This window comes from Chiloscyllium plagiosum, chromosome 7 (assembly GCF_004010195.1).
Source record: "Chiloscyllium plagiosum isolate BGI_BamShark_2017 chromosome 7, ASM401019v2, whole genome shotgun sequence".
NCBI lineage: Eukaryota > Metazoa > Chordata > Chondrichthyes > Orectolobiformes > Hemiscylliidae > Chiloscyllium > Chiloscyllium plagiosum.
In genome coordinates this window covers 59,689,550-59,709,350 of record NC_057716.1, presented here as the reverse complement: position 1 = coordinate 59,709,350, position 19,801 = coordinate 59,689,550, and the positions used below count along the sequence as shown (strand labels likewise).

Here is a 19,801-nt window from a genome sequence, read left to right as displayed (position 1 = left end):
GCATTGATTCTGTGGAACACCATCTTGTCAGCTTAAATAAAAGACCCATTTATACCTACTTTCTGCTTCCTGTTCGTCAGTCATCTTCTGTTCATGCCAGTACGTTACCCCACTAGACCAGAAGCTGTTTTTATTCATTCATGACATTTGTGTGTAGCTGACTGGGTCAATACCCATCTCTAATTGCCTTCTGGGTTGAAGTCAACCACATTGCTAGAGGCACACGTACGGCAGACCAAGTAGGGATGGCAGATTTCCTTCACTAAAGACGTTGCTGACACTGGAATTTTCCTGACAATAGATAACTGTTTCATGGTTATTAATAGAACATTGATTCAAGGTTTGTTTTTGATTATTGAGTTCAATGTCGGGATTTAAACTGAGGTTCTCAGAATATTACCTGGGTCTCTGGACAAATAGTCGAGCACTCATACCGCAAGGCCACTGGCTCCCACATCAACCTTTGAGGCACTTTGTCCAATGCCTTCTTGAAATTTGTGCTAATACACCCATTATTTCTCCTATATCCACGGAATGTTATCTCTGTAAAACATTCTCGTCAATTGATCAAACTGAGTTTTGTGAAAGGCAAATCACGTTGATGTTGACTCTGCCATCTTGAACTAATCCAACTCCCCTGCTATGAATTTTTATAATAACTTCTAATATTTTCCCTGTGACAAATGTGTGCAATAAATTTTCTGCTGCATCTATCCCAAACTATCTTAACACATTTAGTTACCTCACATATATTGGTATAAACCACTTTTATATTTGCATCTAACAACATTGCCCTCTTTATGCCTTAGCTCCCCAAGTGACTCAACAAATGTAAGTGCACTGGTTGCGTCAATTCTTCCAGAATGCATTTGTTTTGGATTTGGAAGATAGTTGAGGATTGGCTTTTAGGTGGTTGAATCTGGTGTTGATCTTTTTGCATATTTCTCCTCTTCTGGAGGATCCTTCATCTGGCGAATACCTTTCGCAAATGACTTGGGTGCGTATTTACAGTTAACTGTTGTCATTTTTGATTTGTCACCTTGTTTGGAGAACGCTTTAATTTCATGGTAGCTACTGATGAAATAAGTAGTTTCATCCTTTGTACCTCATACTGTACATATAATTAATCTTACTCAGAAGACATCCGATACATCCAATTTCTTATCAATCTAATTTTCTTTAAAGATGGTTTAAATCAAATTATCTCAAATAAGCCAAATCAAATCAAATTAGACCAGGTAAAATTACAGTTCATTCAGGAGCACTGTAACAAATTTAAGTTGACAAAATTCTTCAAATTAAAATGCTATTTTTGGGGGATCCAAGATGGTGGCGTCCTGTTAGGATTGCATTTGCTGGGCTCAGCATTGCAACACTAACCTGACAGAGCAAGAATCCATCCCAAACACTTTACTGTGAGTAAAAACACAGTAAAGGAGCTAGAAACCCGAAAAAATTGACTTACCTTTGTCCCTGCAGCTGGAGAATGCCGAAGAAAGGAGGAAGCTCGCCCGGGGCTGGGGTTGGAGCCCTGTCCTCTGAAGCAGCAGGCTTGCTTACTTACCAGACCCTGGTTGAAGAGCTGCCCAAATCTCTCAAGGTCCTGGGGAAGCAGATCCAGGAAAGAATCAAGGAGAACCTGGCTCCTGTGTCTGCTATGCTGCAAGACCTGGCAAAAAGGACTGATGAGCTCGAGTGCTGGGCTGCAGGGGTAAAGGCAGAGACTAACTCCTCTAAGAGCCGGATTGAAGCTCTGGAAACACAGGTCCAGGGTCTGTTGGATCTGGTAGATGATCTCAAATGGGCAGAAGAAAGAACCTGAGCGTTGTTAGCATACCGGAGGGGACGGAAAGTGAGTGGCCAGTGGACTTCTTCTACCCTAGAACTCTGTGGGAAGCTAGAGAAGTGATTGTTGGGCCTTTTGCTGAGATATTTGTATCATCGACAGTCACAGGTGAGGTGTCAGAAGACTGGAGGTTGGCTAACGTGGTGCCACTGTTTAAGAAAGGAGGTAAGGACAAGCCAGGGAACTATAGACCAGTGAGTCTGACATCGGTGGTGGGCAAGTTGTTGGAGGGAATCCTGAGGGACAGGATGTACATATATTTGGAAAGGCAAGGACTGATTAGGGATAGTCAACATGGTTTTGTGCGTGGGAAATTATGTTTCACAAACATGATTGAGTTTTTTGAGGAAGTAACAAGGAGGATTAATGAGGGCAGAGCAGTAGATGTGATCTTATATGGACTTCAGTAAGGCGTTCGACAAGGTTCCCCATGGGAGACTGATTAGCAAGGTTAGATCTCACAGAATACAGGGAGAACTAGCCATTTGGATACAGAACTGGCTCAAAGGTAGAAGACAGAGGGTGGTGGTGGTGGAGGGTTGTTTTTCAGACTGGAGGCCTGTGACTAGTGGAGTGCCACAAGGATCAGTGCTGGGTCCTCTACTTTTTGTCATTTACATAAATGATCTGGATGCTTGCATAAGAGGTTAGTAAGTTTGCGGATGACACCAAAATTGGAGGTGTAGTGGACAGCGAAGAGGGTTATCTCAGATTACAATAGGATCTTGACCAGATGGGCCAATGGGCTGAGAAGTGGCAGATGGAGTTTAATTCAGATAAATGTGAGGTGCTGCATTTTGGGATCGCAAATCTTAGCAGGACTGATACACTTAATGGTAAGGTCCTAGGGAGTGTTGCTGAACAAAGAGACCTTGGAGTGCAGGTTTATAGCTCCTTGAAAGTGGAGTCGCAGGTAGATAGGATAGTGAAGAAGGCGTTTAGTATGCTTTCCTTTATTGGTCAGATTATTGAGTATAGGAGTTGGGAGGTCATGTTGTGGCTGTACAGGACATTGGTTAGGCCACTGTTGGAATATTGCATGCAATTCTGGTCTCCTTCCTATTGGAAAGATGTTGTGAAACTTGAAAGGGTTCAGAAAAGATTTACAAGGATGTTGCCAGGGTTGGAGGATTTGAGCTATAGGGAGAGGCTGAACAGGCTGGGGCTGTTTTCTCTGGAGCTTCGGAGGCTGTGGGGTGACCTTATAGAGATTTACAAGATTATGAGCGGCATGGATAGGATAAATAGACAAAGTCTTTTCCCTGGGGTCGGGGAGTCCATAGCTAGAGGCATAGGTTTAGGGTGAGAGGGAAAAGATATAAAAGAGACCTAAGGGGCACCTTTTTCACGCACAGGGTGGTACATGTATGGAATGAGCTGCCAGAGGAAGTGGTGGAGGCTGATACAATTGCAACATTTAAGAGGCATTTGGATGTTAATATGAATAGGAAAGGTTTGGAGGGATATCTGGTCGGCATGGACGAGTTGGATCAAAGGGTCTGTTTCCATGCTGTACATCTCTATGACTCTAAGTGGTTCCAGGAATTTCTTGGTTTGGAGGTTGAAAAGGGAAGGATAACAATTGAAAGAGCCCACTGGATCAGTGCTCATGCCTTGTCCTGGTAAGGTTCCATGATTAGAAAGACAGAGGGTCATGCAAGCCTCTAGAGCCCAGGGGAGGGATACGAGGTGGCTCCAGGGTCATGTTTTTTTTTCCAAGATTTCTCAGCGCACTGGTCCGGAGAAGAAAGTCCTACGATGGTGTCAAGAGGTGATTGAGAGACCTTGGGATCCAGTGTTCTCTAAGATATCCAGCGGTGCTTCGGATCAATCAGAGTGAAACCATACATTTGTTTGACTCACCAGAGAAAGTAAAGAATTTTGTGGACACTTTGACTTAAGAGGACAGACTGTTCAGATTTGCTTTCCTTTAAAAAGGGACTTTGTGGAGTCTCCTTTCTGGTAATAAGTTGTGTGAAATGATGTCCAGGATGAACAGAGTATTTGTCTTTAATCTCTAAGTTATGTTAAGGGATGGATGACATATTTATTTTTAGTTACTTGTCTATGGTACTAACCTTGCTCTTGGTGTTTTGTTTTCTCTACCACGTGGTTGGTGTATGTGGCACGACCCTAGCTTGTAGGAGTTCAGAGGGCGGTTGGGATGGTTAGTAGGGTTGTAGAATGTGCAGGTACCCCCCTTTGATTGGGGATGTAAATACCTCCAATCAGTGCCTTTGGCAATTTTTGTTTTTCTCTGTATATAGTTTTTCTAAGTTTTGTAGATTTGTTTGCTGTAGTTATTTTAGTCTGTGTAGTTTTTGGGTTTTGTGGATTCTTTTGCATTAAAACTCAACAATCTTAGTACGGGTTCTTCCTTTCTAGACTCTCAATGGTGATATAGAAGTTATAGTTCACGATGTGTTTAAGTAATGCACCTGGAATATTAAGGGGAGTCATTCACCTGTCAAGAGGAGGAAGGTACTTTCCAGCCTTAAAAGGGAGAGGGTGGATGTTGCCTTATTACAAGAAACACTTGGATGATGCAGAGCTATTGAAGCTGCAATAGAATGGGTATGGCCAGGTTTATTTTTCATCTTTCAATATGAGGCGTAGAGGAGTGGCCATTTTAGTTAGAAAGAATCTCCCATTAAAGTTATTAGAACGCATTAAAGACACATACAGAAGATTTGTAATCCTTAAAACCTTTGATGCATGGGGAAGAATATGGGATCTTGAATGTTTACTGTCCCCCGGCTCACCCCCTTAAATTCTTGATGGACTCAGCAAGATGGCGACGATTCAGTAGAACTGCCATGGATGGCTCTGCCTAACACCCAAGGTATATTGGTGTTTTTTAAAATCCCTGGCCAACTTATATGGAGTAATTGTTAATTTAAATACTTGAAGAACACATTCGTTGACAATTTGGAGTGGGAAGGATGCCAAAAGGAAAAGGAGCGAACAAACAGCAGCATGGCGGACAGTTCCCTGCAGCACTGGGCTCACCAGAGGCCGCAGCATGGGCCTCTCCTGAACCTCCAGGGGACCTGCTGGACTCGCAGGAATTGGCAGCGGCGATTGAGACTTACCGCGAAGGTTGAGGCTATGATCGAGGAGATCCGTGCCCAGGTCCAACCCATTGCATCCATGCTGCAGAAGCATGAACAGGAGCTTCAGGGCCTCTGGGCATGGATGGAGGTGGTGGTGGGTTGAACCACTGCCTTGGAAGCAGCAATAGAGTCCATGTGCAGACAGATCCAGATACTGGAGCGAGAGGTGCGGGCCTTCGGAGATCAGGTTGACTACCTCAAATTGAGGTCTGAGGATGATTCTTCGGATTGCCAGGCTCCCGGAGGGTGAAGAAGGTGGCAAGTCACTCAGCTTTTTTGAACACTGGCTGCTGCAGTTCCTGGGCCTTAAATTGAATCCGGAAGGCTGCAGATTGAAACGGCCTATTGGGTGGCGGTACCGTGCCCCCACATGGTCCTAGTGCACTGCCTTACATACAGGGGACAAGCAAAGAGGGGTAGAGGCCTCCAGATCACAAGGGAAAGATCCGCAGGCACTGCTGCACAAGGGATCAAAAATCATGTTTTTCCAGGATTTCACAGCAGCTGTAATTCGAAAGAGGAAGTCGTTCGATGAAGTTAAAAAGAAGCTGAGGAACCTGGACATCCAGTACTCCATGAGGTACCCCACGGTGCTCCATTTCAGCCACAAGGACTCAGTTTCTACATTTGACTCGGCGGATAAAGCCAAGAACTTCGCAGACACTTTAAAATAGACCGACTGAGCTGAAGAATGCACATAATGTTCATCCTCTTTTCCTTCTTTCCCTGTTTTCCCTTTCCCTTTTTTCTATTTCCCTAATAATTTTTCTTAAAAACAACTTGAAATATGTTGTTCCTATTATATTTTTTTAACTGGATTTTATCATGGGAAATTTTGTGGGTGCCCTTTGTTATTTTCCTTTTATTCTCTTTCTCTTTTCGTCACGAGTAGGGGTGCCATGGAGCCAGGGATGGGCGGAGTGCTTATCTTGACTTTGTCTTTTGTCTTTTAAGGATCATCTCCTGTTTATTTACTTTTTTATTGCCTAAGGCTGGGGCACAGTCTGGGCCTGAAGGGACTGTGCAGGAGGGGATGGGTAGGGTGAGTGCACCCTATGAGCAGGGGGAAGAGTCTCCCGTTCAAGGTTTTTTTGTAGTTTTTTGGTACCAATAAGTGTTTGTAGTTATTAGATTAGATTACTTACAGTGTGGAAACAGGCCCTTCGGCCCAACAAGTCCACACCGACCCACCGAAACGCAACCCACCCATAAGCCTACATTTACCCCTTCACCTAACACTACGGGCAATTTAGCATGGCCAATTCACCTGACCTGCACATCTTTGGACTGTGGGAGGAAACCGGAGCACCCGGAGGAAACCCACGCAGACACGGGGAGAATGTGCAAACTCCACACAGTCAGTCGCCTGAGGTGGGAATTGAACCCTGGTCTCTGGCGCTGTGAGGCAGCAGTGCTAACTACTGTGCCACCGTTATGATAGAGTAGTTTTTGTATACACAATTCTGCGACTCTTGAGTCTCTGTTTACTTGTGCTTGGCTCATTGCAAGCAGGGTTCTCCCTCCTGGGGGTTCAAGGGTCTCTGAAAGGGGATATGGCGAAGTGTCTTGTTAAATGGTGCACCTGGAACATCAAGGGGAAGTCATTCGTCTATTGAAAGGAAAAAAGTGTTTTCTAGCCTTAAGAGGGAAAGGGTTGATATCGCCCTGTTGCAGGAAACCCATCTTGATGATGGGGAATACCTGAAGCTACAACAGGGGGCTTATGATCAAGTATTCTTTTCATTCCTTACTACTAAAAATAGGGGAGTGGCTGTACTTATCCGGAAAAATCTTCTGTTCACATTATTAGAGCAGGTGAAAGATGAGCAAGGGTAGTTTTGTGATACATAGGGAGGAATATGGCATTTTAAATGTCTACTATCCACTGGCGCATCCCCTCAAATGTTTGGTTTGTGCCTTTTCTAAGCTGTATGCCTTTGGACCCCTGAACATTATTATGGTGGGGGGGGGTGTATTTTAATTGCCTTTTGGGTCCAACAGTGGACAAGATGCCGACTGGTGGGTCGTCAACTATTTCTTCACAGACCAAACAGGTGGCTGACTTATGTGAGGAGTTGGGACTGATGGATATTTGGAGATGTCTTCACCCCACCAGCAGGTACTTCACCTTTCTTTCAAACCCACACAACTGTCACATGAGGATTGGTCTTTTTTTTTGGATCCCTTGACCCTTTTGGATTCGATTATGGGTTGTAAAATTGGGAACATGACTATCTCTGATCACGCAGTGGTATATTTGGAGATTAAGGCCAAGAGTGAGGGGCTAGGTTTGCGGCACTGGCGTCTGGATCCTTTTCTCTTTAAGGATTCCAAATTTGTGGAATACTTTTTGAGGGAGTTTCAGTGGTTCTTGACAATCAACTCAAGCACGGCTTGTAGTCCGTCTATGCTATGGGAGACCGCTTATGCATTTGTTAGGGAATCAGCTATTTCCTACTCGGCTCACTGGAAATGGCAGAAGGGGGAATGCTGAGGTGGCGCATTTTGCGCGGCCTTCGGTGACTAATCTACAGCGGATCACGGCCCTTCCGGGCTGCTTTGAATTCAATATTACACAAATTGCAAAGAAAGAACTTACTGTTGCTCAACAAAGGCTGTTCGAGTATAGGGATAGGCCAGGGAGGTATTTAGCATATCTGACTAGGAAAAAGCGTGCTTCCCAATACATTACTACAGTTAGAGACAACACCGGGGTCCTTACTTACGCTCCAAAGGATTAATGAAGCTTTTCAGAGTTTTTACTTTGAATTAGATCGATCTGAAGGTTGCGAGGATAGGAGGGCCAAGATGGAAGCCTTTAGAGCCTGGACTTACTGGGAGTAACCCTGGAATAGGGCCTCTCTCCTTAATGCCCCTTTGATGGTTCAGGAAATTCAGGAGGCAGCTGGGTACCTTCAGAGTGGGCAAATGCCTGGCCCAGATGGTCTCCCGGATGAGTTTTATAAGGAGTTTATAGGGATTCTGTCAGGGCTGATGTTGGAGATATACAATCACTCCTATATGCATGAATACCTACCACAATCTTTGAGAGAAGCTAATATTTCCCTCTTTCTTAAGAAGGGGAAGGTTCCTGAGGATTGTGCCTCATACAGGCCCATCTCTCTATTAAATTCAGATTTTAAGATTCTGTCTAAGATTTTGGCGCTGAGATTGGAGAAGGTGTTGCCCTGTATTGTCAAAGTGGACCAGATAGGTTTTATAAAGGGCCGTAGGTCTTCTAATAATATTATAAGGTTGCTGAATATGATCCAAGCATGTCAGCAATGATTAATCTGGGGTTGATTTCCTTCGGTGCAGATTAAAGCATTTAAATGGATGGAATGGTTGTATCTCTTTTATGTCTTTAGAGCAGTTTGGGTTGGGTGGGGTCTTTGCTAAGTGGGTGGAGGTTTTATATTGCCACCCTCTCTGGCTACGGTCATCCCCAACGGGGTGAAGTCTGAGAACCTTAGGATTGGTAGGGATAGTGGGCAAGGCTGCCCCTCTCACCGTTGTTGTTTACGTTGATGATAGAGCTGCTGGCAGAGGTCGTTTACCAGAACGTCCATATAACCGCTCCGGAAGTGGGATCGAGGGTACAGAAGATTACACTATATGCGGATGACATCCTTCTGTTTTAATTGGACCCGATGACCTCTGTACCCCATCTGATTCAATGTATTAATTTATTTGGGGCTATTTCAGGATATAAAATCAACTTTGCAAAGTCGGAGGCAATTGAGAGACCTTAAGGAAGTGCAAGAGATTGAAGGTTGCCCTAGATTCCCTTTTAAGTGATCACTGGTGGGTTTCCAATACCAAGGGTTTTTTTTACCCCCATTTTGGACTAATTTTACTCACCTGCTCTACAATATTAGACGGGATCCTCAGAGATGGGAGGCTCTTCCAATCCCGTGGTTGGGCCGAATAGCCCTTATTACGATGAATGTCCTCCCTCACTTGCTTTATCCCATGCGTATGCTCCCTATAATGTTTCCCAGGGCAACGTTGCGGAAACCTATGGGTTGGTTTAGTTCCTTCGCCTGGCGTCGTGGGCGGTCCCTCATCAAACTTACTAAATTGCAGTTGCCTCCAGGATGGCGAGGAGTTGATTTCCTAGACATTAGGAGGTATCATTTGAGTTCCCTGCTGTTCTTTGTGTGCAATTGGGCAGGTAATGATCCAAACTCAATATGGCTGGAGATCAAGGCCTGTCACGCAAAGTGCCCTCTTATTAACCTATTGTTCATGGATAAGATGAGGACAGTTATGGACCACTGCCGGAACCCCATTGTCATTAGTACGGTGAAGGCATGGAGGGCGATGCATCAGAGTGAGGGTTTCTTATCCAAGACTTACACCTATTGTTGGTATGCCAGGGTTCTGACCAGGGGTGATGGACTCAGGGTTCAAACTATGGGCAGTGAGAGGAGTTTCTAGTTTGGGAGACTTGTTTGAGGGGGTGGTTATGATGTCTTTTGAGCAACGGAGTTGCAAATACGGACTGCCCAGCAGAGATCTTTTCCTTTTATTTCTGGTTGGGGATTTTATCCAGAAGACTACGCTTCTCACTAAGCCCTATAAGCCAAATACAGAGAGATTGTTGCTACGTTCCATAAGCACCCTTTTGGTTAGTGTCCTCTATCGTCTGCTGGATGGCAGGGCCTGGCAGGATATTAACTGGTTATGTGAGGTTTGAGAACAAGAGCTAGGAGTGGAGATCTCATCTGAAACGTGGGAAGACATATGGAAGCGCGTGCAAAAGATCTCAATTTGTAGTAGGACATGCGCTCTGCAGTTAAAAGTTCTGCACAGGGCTCATTTGGCACCAGACCGTCTGGCAAAGTTTAAAAAAGGGGCATCTCCAATGTGCCCCAAATATAAAATATGTGTAGGTACTCTTACCCATTGTTCCTTGACATGCATCAGGCTCCATCTTTATTGGAGTGCTGTGGCAGGAGAGAAAGGGAGGGTTTTGAGGACCGGAGTTAAAGTAGACCTGATACTTCTCCTAGGTCAATAGAATTTATCATCTTTAGATGGGTATGGGAAGAAACTATTTCATATTCTTACTTACGGTGTATGGAGGATATCCTGATGAATTGGGTGTCTGAGAGCCACTGGCTTGTTGGGATGGCGGAAATTAATTATGGAGCACATTCCCTTGGATTTTTTTTTCACAAATGTGGTGCACCACACAACAGACCTTTTTTAATAAGACATGGCAGCCCTTTTTGAGTTAGTTGGACACAAATCTGTCTGCTATCAACTAGGACGTTCGTTTAACCAGGATGGTTAGGTTTGTTGAGCCCTGGGCCCTCAGGTATATATACAACACTCCCATTTTTTGTTTGGAAGCTTTGCGCTGAACATTGTTATTTTGTGTTCTTGTGTGTTTTTTTTATTTTATTAGTCACTTATTTATTAGTGTTGTTTTGCACAGTTTGTTTGGTTTTGCTTTATTATAAGGTAGGTAGTTAGTAGACAATAGCTGTATTGTAATGTGAGTTTTTTTATATACTGGTATTTGTTATATCTTCAATAACATATTTTTGTATAGTCAAAACCAGTTTTTTCCGCTAATAAATATACATACCAAAAAAAATTATTGACAGATGCACTTTCTAGACTGATTAACCTTGAATCTCAACATATCATTGTAAGAGGGGATTTCAATTGTCTCATAGACCCGAAGGTACACAGATTGCCCAAAGGCACGCTGATATCATCTTTGCAATCCAAACAATTAAGAGGTTTGTGTGCTGAATTGGGGTTTGTCGATATTTGGAGCACCTTCACCATATTGACAATGACATCACGTTCTTTTCAAATGCACATAAATGCTATATCAGGATTGATCTTTTTCTGACCCTCCCAGCACGTCTGGGCTTGGTGTGTCATGTACAATTGACAGTATTACTATTTCCAATCACGCCCCAGTGTATTTAATGGTTAAGAGTAAGGATACAATGGTAGGCTCGAGGCACTGGCGACTGGACCCCTTCATCCTCAAGGATAGCAAGTTTATTGAATTATTTTCTATTGAGTTCAGGACTTTTTTAGAAATTAATTCAGGTTCAGCCAGTAGCCCATCCATTTTTTGGGAAACGGCTAAAGCCTATGCTCAGGGGGTTGGTTATTTCCTATTCAGCCAGTAAGAAGTGACAGATGGGTGAGCAGCAATGCTTGCTTGAGACACATCTGAAATTAGTTAAAAAAGCATACTTTGACAGGCCCTTGCTGGTTAAACTGCAGAGGATCATAGCGCTTGTGTCTACGCTGAACTCCATGCTCACATGGACAGCCAAGAGGGAGCTTACATTTGCAAGTCAAAGGTTGTTTGAGCATGGGGATAAGCCGGGCAACTACCTAACATACCTTGCTAGGAAAAGGAGTGCCTCCCAAGCCATTACCTCAATAAGAGAGGACACTGGAAATTTGACCTATGATTCTAAAAGGATTAATACAGCATTCCAGAAATTTTAGTCTGAATTATACCAATCGGAAAGCTGTGAGAGTGGGCAGGTTAGGATGGAGTCTTTTTTTTAATTTGGATCTTCCAGGAGTGACCCTTGAACAAGAGTATCTCCTCAATGCCCCATTGTCAGAGCAAGGAGTGCAGGAGGTTGTGAGACAGCTCCAGAATAGAAAGGCGTCTGGCCCTGATAGGCTCCCCAGTGAGTTCTATAAGGAATTTATAAGTATATTGTCTGGGTCGATGGTTAGAATGTTTAATGACTCATATAGTTGTGGGCTCCTCCCACCATCTGTAAGAGAGGTGAACATCTCTCTCATTCTTAAAACAGGGAAGGCCTCAGAGGACTGTGCTTCCTATAGATCCATTTCACTCATGAATGCCAACTTCAAAGTCCTATCCAAGACTCTGGCATTAAGGCTAGAAACTGTACTGTCCTCCATCATTTAAGGAGAACCAGACGGGGTTTATAAAAGGTCGTAAATCAACGGATAATGTCAGGATATTACTTAGCATGATCCAAGTGTGTCAACAGTGATCAGTACAGGGATTAGTGATCTCCTGAGATGCGGAAAAAACATTTAATTGCGTCGAGTGGCCATACCTTTTTCATACTTTGAAGCAGTTTGGCCTGGGAGAGGCCTTCATCAGATGGATGGAGGTTTTGTATAGTGATCCTCTTGCTGCGGTCCTCACCAATGGTGTACAGTCAAGCAATTTTAATGTTTGTAGGGCAGTTGACAGGACTGTCCCTTGTCACCATTGCTTTTTGCATTGATGATTACACCGCTGATGGAAGCAATATGCAGGGATCCCAATATAACCACTCCAGAAGTGGGGACGAAGTCACATATGATCACAAGTCACATAAGTCACAAGTATGCAGGTGTTGTCCTTGTCTTCTTATCAAACCCAACAGTCGTGCCACATCTGATACAATGCATCAACTTATTTGGTGGCTTCTCAGGTTATAAGATCAATTTTGCGACGTCAGAGGCCATGCCCATGGGTGGTCTCCCGAGAGTGCTTGATCCTGAAGACGGATCTCTGTTCCCCTTTTAGATGATTGTAGAAGGGATTTCTCTACTAAGATATATTTATTACTCCCAGTTTTTGATTGGCTATTTAAAGCCAATTTTGCCCATTTATTCGACAGAATCAGGCAGGACCTTCATAGATGGGAGGCGCTTCCAATCTCTTTGTTAGGTCAGAAAGACCTCACTAAAATGAACATTCTGCTCCACCTGTTGTATCCTATGCGAATACCTCCTCTGATTTTTATTAAGCAAATATTTAGAAGACTGAACGGTTGGTTTAGTTCTTTTGTCTGGTATCGCAAGCGGCCCCTAATTAAATTGACTAAATTGCAGTTACCTCACAGACTGGAGGAGTGGGCCTCCCAAATATCAAAAACTATCAGTCAAGCTCGTTGCTATCGTACGTGAATGATTGGGCCCAGGGCTACCCTCACTCATTTTGTTGGACATCGAAGCATCTCAGGCAAGATGCCCCTTTACTAGCCTACTGATCTTAGACAAAATGAGAACAGTTAAGGAATATTGCCATAGCCCAGTTGTCATCAATATTGTCAAGGCGTGGTAGGCAATGCATTAGGGTGAGGGCAATATTGCCAAAACATCGTTTTTGACACTCATAGTTGGTATGCCAGGCTTTCAGCCAGGGATGATTGGCTCTGGGCTTAAACTGTGGGCAGTTAGGGGTGTGTTTTACCTGAGTGATTTATCTGAAGGGGATATATTGATGTCCTTTGACCAGTTGGTTTGGAAATATGAATTTCCCAGTAGGTACCTCTTTCGTTTCTTCCAAATTAGAAATTTCATACAAAAAGACACCACACTTCTAACTGATCCTTATAGATCCAACATGGAGAAGAGGGTGTTGTGTGTTGAGGATACATTATCTGTCCCTCAGATGAGACCGAATGGCTCTGTAAGGTCTGGGAGAGGAGGTTGGACGTTGAGATCGCTTCTGAAATATGGGAGGATATCTGGGAAAATGCAAGAAGGAGTTTGATTTGCAACACTACCCACGCCTTGCAATTGAAGATTCTCTACACGGTCCATTTGGCCCCAAACAGCCTCGCTAAATATAAGACGGGAGCATCTCCAATGTGTCCCAAAATGTAAAGTGAGCATGGGCATGCTTACTTACTGTCTTTGGTCCTGCCACAAACCGTGGGTATACTGGAGCGGCGTGGTAGGTGACATAGAGAAGGCCTTGGGGACAGAGGTGGAGATGAAGCTGGTATCTCCTCTTCTTGGCTTTGTTAATTTTCTTTCATTAGATGCACACAAAAAAAGGCCTCACATTCTATTAGGGTGGGTATTGGAAAGCACCCAGGGCCAGCGGGGGGCATAAGCTAGTCATGGAGCACATCCCCTTGGGCTTTCTTACAAATATGGTACACCATAAAACTGAGAATTTCCATAAAATGTGATGGCCCTTTTTGGACTAGCTGGGAACAGATTTGTCCGCCATACTAGTAAGAGCCTTTATATCGCCATGGCAATTCTATGTAATGGATTTGGTATTCAGAGGAGAGGAACTGCGCACATGTGAATATGTATAAAGTTATGTGCTTGATGATCGAGGGCTATTGCTTTGTTTTGCTGAGCTGTGGTTATGGCTATTATCATTATTGTTTGGAGATGCCGGTGTTGGACTGGGGTGTACAAAGTTAACCTGGTGTTGTGTGATTTTTAACATCGTTATTGTTATTATTGTTAAGATTTCCTAACAACCAAGCTAAAAAAAGTTGTTATTTATTTATGTAATTATTGGGTTTACTTTTTAATGTTGGCTTGAATTGTTTGGTTTTGTAGATGTTATAATATTCAAAAGAAAAAAAATCCTTTTTTAATAAAAATATTTTTTCGAAAAATGCTGTTTTAAAAATTAATAATGTACTTCAGCCCTTGTGTTGTCCAATGGCCATGGAAAATGTTGAGTGAGCCAGAGGATGCTGCTAACTCCCACTCTAAGGCAACCCAAGCCCATATTCTGTCCATCTGTTGTGCTCTTTTGCTTGATGCAGTAGATTTCTTTTGCACTAGTGTCATCTGCATATTGACTGTTCTACAACACCATCATATGTAACAGACTGCTGTGGGCTTCATACTAGTTTGATTGACCATTCACAATGATCAAAGGTGGACTGTACCTCTTGTTTTCTGTTGCACTATATTGTGCTGATCATTTTCATTTGAAGGGTTTTTTTTTCATTGTAGTGGCGAAAGAAGAACAATTCCTGTAACCCAGTGAATTCGGTGTCTTCCATACTGATGGTCTGAAATAAATCTTGAGCTCAAATCTAACTGGTTTCTCCTGGTTGAAGCTTGTCCTGGTTGAAGCTTCTCCTCAGGTTTAGCTATTTGATCTCGGAAGCCCTGTAAAGTGTTTTTTTTTGTTGTTTTGTTTTCATAGATTGTTTGGTTGATTTTGTAGTTTTCATCGATGGTTCAACTCCATCAATGCGTTACAGGAAATTGAGGGCAAAATGCATTTCCTGAGCTTTATTAGTTCTAGCTTGCACATTTAAAATTTCTACCATTTGAAATGTGTGTGTGTATTTCTTCCAGTGGAGGTGTGCAATATGGTGTCGAGCTCATTGTGTGGACCCATTAGTTCTTCTGTTCGAGAAATATTTTTGACTTCACATCTTTTGGAAGTGACATTATTGTGGTATAATTGGATATTTGATTTGCTTCTGACATGTTCTTATATTACAGCATTAAACTCTTACCTGTCATTTTGCCTACTCTTTATGTTGATTTATCCTGTGGTTGTTTGCACTTTATGCGGTTCATGGGTTCTGTTCATTTTCTGAAGCAAAATTGTTTTTCTTCTACTCAGAGTTTGTCTGTGATTTTGTTTTTTCTCTTGGCTTCTGCATCTACCGTAACCTCTAGCTTTTTCGAATTCTTTCAAAAATTCATTCATGGGACATGGCATTTCTGGCTAAGCCGGCATTGATTACCCATCTCCTTTGCCCAGAGGGCATTAAGAGTCAACCAGATTGCTGTGGGTCTGGAGTCACATGTAGGCCAGACCAGGTAAGGATGACAGATATCCTTCCTTAAAGGACATTAGTGAACCAGATGGGTTTTTCCTGAGTATCAACAATGGTTTTATAGTTATCATTAGATTTTTAAAAATTGAATTTATGGCAGGATTTAAACCCAAGTCCACCGACATGAGCTAAGTTTAGTAGTGATAATACCACTAGGCTATTGTCTCCCCAGAGAATTAGAAGCTATTTGGACTATAAAATATCTGAGACAGACTGCTCAAAACATTTAAACCATTCTTTCTCATGTATTATGATCTGTAGGCATCATCAATTAAATTGTCTACAAATTCTCCTGGAAGCTGAAGTTTTCTCATAGATCTTTTCAAGAATTCTATTTGTACTTAAAGGAATAATTGAAATGTTTTTCATAATCTTATCAAAAGATTCTCTACCTTGCTACTGATTTATAGTATCAGAAGCTGGAGCAAACCCACATAAATACTGGGAGAATGTACAAGCTCCACATAGACAGTCGCCCAAGACTGGAATCAAACCATGATAATAGAGTATTATATTAACTTGTTTTTCTTTTTGGTATCTAGCTTTGACGTCATTCTGTCTCTCACATTGTTCCATCCACGACAACCATTGTTGCTGTCAATCAGGAGTACCTAACCTTGAATATGGTTGAAAGTGTAACCTCCTTTCTTCACTATTTCTTAATGTATTTATTGAAGATAATTATTCTAAACTCTGTATTCTTCAATAAGCATTTCTTCTATACTCAAATAGTTCAGTTTAAAGAATGGTAACCCTCAATTTTTCAAAGCTCTGTATATGTTTTCAAGTCTCTACATAATTTGCAAGTGTTGGTCCATATCAAATTATCATACTAAAGCTTTAGATTGTACAGAATCATAGAGATGCACAGCACGAAAAACATCCTGTTTATAAACCATTTTTTCATGTAAAAGCTGTTGTATTTTTGAAATTGTTTGAAGTATTAAAATTCTATACTATAGTAATAGTCCTCTAATAAAGCTTTTAAAATTCTGGCAACATTCCAAACGTTGGAAAATCTCAAATACTTTTAAATTGACTCAAAAGTTGCTTTGATATTAAACAGCTTACAAGTTCAGAGACAGGTTAAAGATGTCGTAACTTTTCATTTAGAAACAGAAGAAATATTATTTTCTGATCAGTTATTTGAATCAAAGAATAATGTCTTTGTTCTCCATTTAATAAAGATCTTTCTTCTTTTAAATATTTCAATTGACTTGTTTCCTCAATTTCAGTAAAATATTGATGACAATAAACTTTTTAAAATTTCTCCTTCGATACAGTTCTGTGTAAATGATAGAAACCTTACACTGTGGAAGTATGCTGTTTGGGCCATCAAGTCCACACCAACTCTCGAAAGAGCATCCCACCCAGACCTACCCCCTAATCTATCATGCATTTCCCATTGTTAATCCATCTAGCCTGTACATCTCTGGATTCTGTCAGCAATTCAGCATGGGCAATCCACCTATCCTGCACATCTTTGGACTGTGGGAGGAAGCAGGAGCAAGCCCACACAGATGCTGGGAGAATGTACAAACTCCACACAGTCACCCAGGTCCATGGCACTGTGAGGCAGCAGTACAAGCCATTGTGCTGCCAGTCAAGTTCTAGGGTTTTCCAACAAAGTGGAATATTTCTATTTTTCTGGACTAAAGCACAGGATATGCATTCTCTATTTAAGTGGCTTCTTCAAATTATTTCCACCTTTCCTAACTATATAAGGTTTGCAACATCTTCCCTTCAGATAATTTGCACCTTTTCCATGTACTTCCCACCATTTGAAATATTTTGATTTTTAAAAAAGAAATGATCATGCTAATCAGCTATGGCAATGGCCTTGCAATGTTTAAATTTGTGACCAATAGTCCTGACTTCCAAGGTAAATTTTAAATTTGTGGTCCCATTTTACAGCTGATCCTTGTATAGCCCATTCATGATGGCAGTATTGTTAATTTTAACGGTATGTATCCCTCTATTTATTCAGCTCCCAGCCTGGATTTTGCACGATTAAAGTAAATTTTCTGCCCTTTTCCCCTTGCGTCTGAGTTATTGATGGAGCTGCCAATCTCCATTCATTTTGTAGTTGAATTCCCATCAGCACAAATGTGGCCATCTGTCAGCCACACTGGCTTTCCTGTGCTTTTCTGTTCAGGTCCAATTGTCTTTTTGTCTCCGAGCACAGCAGTGACTGAACAGTTTCAGCTTCCACAGTCAGTCTTAAGTGTTGAAATGATACCAGGAACTGACTGACCAGCTGCTCCTTTCTTAATGCTATGCACGTTCAAAGCAGTAACTCACTTTTCTTTACAAAATGCTCACTGATTCTGTTTTTGGATTCTTCAGAATTGTTATACTGTTAGTTTGTGGCAGACTTTATACTACAATGTCCACATATTCACCATGTTAGAATACAATGCCTGAGTACCAAACATTGAGGGTTGGTGTAGAATGCTGCTTCCATACTGTTTATTTTTGTGCAAGTCCAAGAACTGTTCGGTAGTCTGTGTTGGCGAATTGATCATGTCTGAGCAGAAAAGGCACATCTTGCATATCAAGACGAGGTGTATCACATCTCTAATGATGTATAGGTTACATTAACTCATATTAATAAGAGTTGATATGCCCAAGAGATAGGTGAACACTTGTCTCCAATAGGAGATTCTGTGTATGCGTGTGTGTCAGAGTCCATTGAAGTTCCAGCCCATGTAAGTTTTGTGTCTGAGTGGGTGGTGCTTCATCACTGCTCATAGATTACCTCACGCAACAGTCAGTAACATGGGCCTCTCGAATCTGCTCATCTGCTGAAACTCTCAATCTTGTATTTGTTACTTCTAGACTTGACTAACCAAATACATTTCAACTAGCTTGATAAATCTAATATTCTGTAAACTTGGGATCATTCTAAACTCTTAACTTGCATCATGTCTGTACCTCAGTTGACTTCTTATTCAGAGGCTTACATGGCTACACAGGAAGTCAATGTCTTGATATTACAACTCTTATCCTTTTTTTCAAAAACTAAACAATGGGCTGGGGCCTACAAAAATGTAACAATGATGCCTTTCAACAACTAAAGACACGAACAATTAATATTGATATGGTCCATGGACAGCTTTAGGTTTCAAAATTTACACATGGCCTGGGAATCTGGGAATTTCCATCACCTAGAGCATGCAATAGCTGTATACAACTCTCTGTATCTCTGATTCTCAGTGGAAAGGGAGAGGCTTCCCATGTAAGGAGCCCTCCACTGAGCCACAGGTCTCAACGCTCACTTACTGGTAGATGCAACCATTCACCTTAGGCTCACCTAGCCTTTTGTGATAAGCCTAGAGGACACTGGGGCTACAGCAGAAGCAGTCATCCCTGTATATGTGCAGCTGAGTTCTGCTGTTGACAACCTTGATGTAGGGATCATCATAGATTTCAAAACCCACCTTCACTCCTTTTAATATTAAAACCAGTAACCTGGCATAGATCTCTCGGCAGAACAAGGAATGAGGTCACAGCCTAGGTGGCTACTTTCTTCTTTCCTTTGTGGCAGCCACAGATGACATGATGTGGTGGGGAGAGTGTGATGTCTTTTACAGGGCGGACCCGGCATATTCTTTCTTAAAACATCTTCCTCTTCCGCTCCTACAATAGGCAACCATTGTCCAGCAAAACCAGCACCTACTTGTTTATTGCTTTTTTAAAAGTAAAGCAAAATAATTATGTTACTGTATTTGTTGTAGTCGAGATGTTAACATTACTATAAACCGACCGACTCCCACAGCTACCTAGTCTACATCTCCTCCCACTCTGCCCCCTGTCAAAACGCCATCCCATATTCCCAATTCCTTCGTCTCCGCCGCATCTGCTCCCAGGAGGACCAGTTTCAATATCGAACAACCCAGATGGCCTCCTTCTTCAAAGACCGCAATTTCCCCCAGATGGCCTCCTTCTTCAAAGACCGCAATTTCCCCTCAGACGTGATCGACGATGCTGTCCACCGCATCTCCTCCACTTCCCGCTCCTCCGCCCTTGAGCCCCGCCCCTCCAATTGCCACCAGGACAGAACCCCACTGGTCCTCACCTACCACCCCACCAACCTCCATATACATCGTATCATCCGTCGTCATTTCCGCCACCTCCAAACGGACCCCACCACCAGGGATATATTTCCCTCCCCTCCCCTATCAGCGTTCCGAAAAGACCACTCCCTCCGTGACTCCCTCGTCAGGTCCACACCCCCCACCAACCCAACCTCCACTCCCGGCACCTTCCCCTGCAAC

General features: G+C 42.6%; 1 protein-coding gene across 1 annotated transcript in view; it reads left to right on the top strand.

The window, feature by feature from the left end:
- The window catches only part of pla2r1 (phospholipase A2 receptor 1), a 155,619-nt gene that overhangs the window by 29,855 nt on the left and 105,963 nt on the right, over window positions 1-19,801 (top strand). The window lies entirely within an intron of this gene.